Here is a 2,576-nt window from a genome sequence, read left to right on the forward strand (position 1 = left end):
GGCAACCCCAAGACCTGCATCATCTCCTGATCCAGCTGGGGGCATGAGAGAGGCCGGGAGCAACCTGGCATTCTGGAGACCCGTGTCCCCGACCAGCCAGGGGTCTCCACCGGATTCCCCGTCGGTGGATCTGAGACGGAGGGAATTGCAGCGCCGATTGAAGGAGTGAGAGGACCATGAGCGGTAGGGAAGGCATGAAGCAGAACAGCAGGAGAGACAGAGGTAGCATGAACTGGTGATGGCCGAGTTGAGAGGCAGAAGGACCCGCCGAGGGGTGAGTGGGGATGGACCCCAGGGTGCCAATTCAGCAGGGAACCTCGACACTAAATTGCTGCCCCAGGTTAAGGAGCGGGGAGCTGTAGATGCCTGTCTCACGGCCTTTGGGAAGGCTGGCAATTTGAACCAGGCTGGCCCTGAGGAAAGGCTCCGGCATCTAGCCCCCTTCCTGGGTCCCAAGGCCATAGAGCTGTTAAACCAGATGGGTGGGGTGGCCGACTGGCTCTAACTCCCAGCCCCAGCATATATGTCTGCCTGGAGTCTTCTGGGCTGAGGACCCTCAGACCCCCAGTGGGAGTGGAAGGTGGTGGTCTTTGGGGAGACATTCCTGGGATGGCGAGATCCAGGGACAGAGAGAACTGTTGACAGACCCCGTGTGGTGCAGCCTCATGAGATGCTAAGGGGCTGTGTGACCTGGGTGAAGGTCTCAGGGATGAAGCCCCTCGCCCTGCCTATGACACAGGAGGGGTTGGGCTGGCTGGTAGTTGGGGTTCTCCAGGATACCGGCTGTGAGGTCCTGTTGAGGAATGAACTGTGTCTCTTTGGGACAGGATACAGGCCCTGCTCCTGTAAGGGCCGAGGATTTGAATTTGAATCCAGGGAACCAATTGGCTGAGAGTGAAGCAGTCCGTGAAAATACAAATGATCTGGCTGGCTGGCAGGAGGAGCGGCTGGGCTCAGGATACCTGCCTGTCTGTAACCAGAGCCCTTGAGCTGAGTGGGACAGAGAGATGCCCCCCCCTCACCCCCACACACGAGGGAGGTGGCTTACGCTAGTTCTGGTGCTGTGAGCAAAGCCGCGGGGTCGCTGCCTGCCCTCACTGGGCTAGAAGGGGCAAAGCTGAGCCCAGGGGGGTCGGAGACCCCAGTTGAGTGTGGGGAACCACAGCCAGGGTGGGACAGCTGCCAAGCAGGGCTGCCTTGTCCAGAGGGGCAAATGGCCTGGGACAAGGGGAAAGCAGCCTTGTGACACCTGCCTGTCCTAGAGGAGCCTGTTCAGAAGGTGGCCTTGGGCTTGGTGAGGGACTGATGGGCGGGGAAGGCCTCCCCCGATGGAAAATCAGTGGTGGACCATGTGCTGACTTTCCGGGGAAAGCTCGCTGAGCTCATGGGTCTTCATGGGCATGGGGGCCTCTCCCATGGTGCTCGTCTCCAGGAAAGACGGGTCTATCCGATTCTCTGTGGCTTATCGGAAGCTCAATGCCATCACCATATCTGGTGCCTGCCCATACCTAGGCCTGATGAGATCCTAGATAAGTTGCGGGCGGGAGACTCAGTACCTCATGACCAGGAATTTCACCAAAGGCTACTGGCAGGTGTCTTTAGATCCAGATGCCAGGTTGAAACCTGCTTTTGTCACCCCTCTGGGGCTGTACAAGTCCCTGGTCCTACCTTTCAGCCTCAAGGAGGCACCAGTCACCTGCCAGCACCAGGTGAATCAGTTACTGAGGTGGATGGAGAATTTTACCCTACCGTACATGGATTATATTGGTGTCATTAGCCAGACCTGGGAGGACCATGTGTCCCAGGTGAAGAGGGGGCTGAGTCACCTCCACTGGAGGTGGATGCAGGGCTGACTGCAAAAGTTGGGACGTGCAAGGTGGGGATGGCAGAGGTGTCGTACCTGGGCCACAATGTGGGAAATGGATGATTAAAACCAGAGCCAGCCAAGGTGGGGGCGATCAAAGACTGGCTGCTCCCCAGACTAAGAAACAGGCCCAGGCCTTTATTGGGGTGGCGGGACACAACCAGAGGTTTGTGCCCCACTTTAGCTCTGTGTCAGCTTCCATCACTGAGCTATGCAGGAAGGGGAAGCCAGACAAGCTGGTCTGGACCGGGCAGTGCCAGAGGGCTCTCTGCACGCTGAAGGAGGATCTGGTCAAGGGCCCGGTGTTGGGAAACCCAGACTTTGACAAGCCCTTTATGGTGTTCACCGATGCCCCAGACACAGGACTGGGCGCGGAGCCGGCGCAGGCCAATGCAAAGGGGGAGAAACACCCCGTCATGTACCTGAGGAGGAAGCTGCTGCCCCGGGAGCAGGGCTATGCGGCCGTAGAAAAGGAATGCCTGGCCATGGTGTGGGCTCTTAAAAGGCTGCAGCCGGATCTATTTGGGCGGCGCTTCACTGTCTACCTGGACCACTCGCCCTGCCGTGGCTGCACCCGATGAGGGGGCCAAAGCCAAGCTCCTGAGGTGGAGTCTGTCTCCCAGGATTAGGAGATGGAGGTGGTCCACGTTAAGCGGTGGGCAAATGTTATGGCTGATGCTTTGTCCCAGGGAAGGGGGCCTGAACTTCCCCA

Source organism: Chrysemys picta, chromosome 13 (assembly GCF_011386835.1).
Source record: "Chrysemys picta bellii isolate R12L10 chromosome 13, ASM1138683v2, whole genome shotgun sequence".
NCBI classification, from domain to species: domain Eukaryota; kingdom Metazoa; phylum Chordata; order Testudines; family Emydidae; genus Chrysemys; species Chrysemys picta.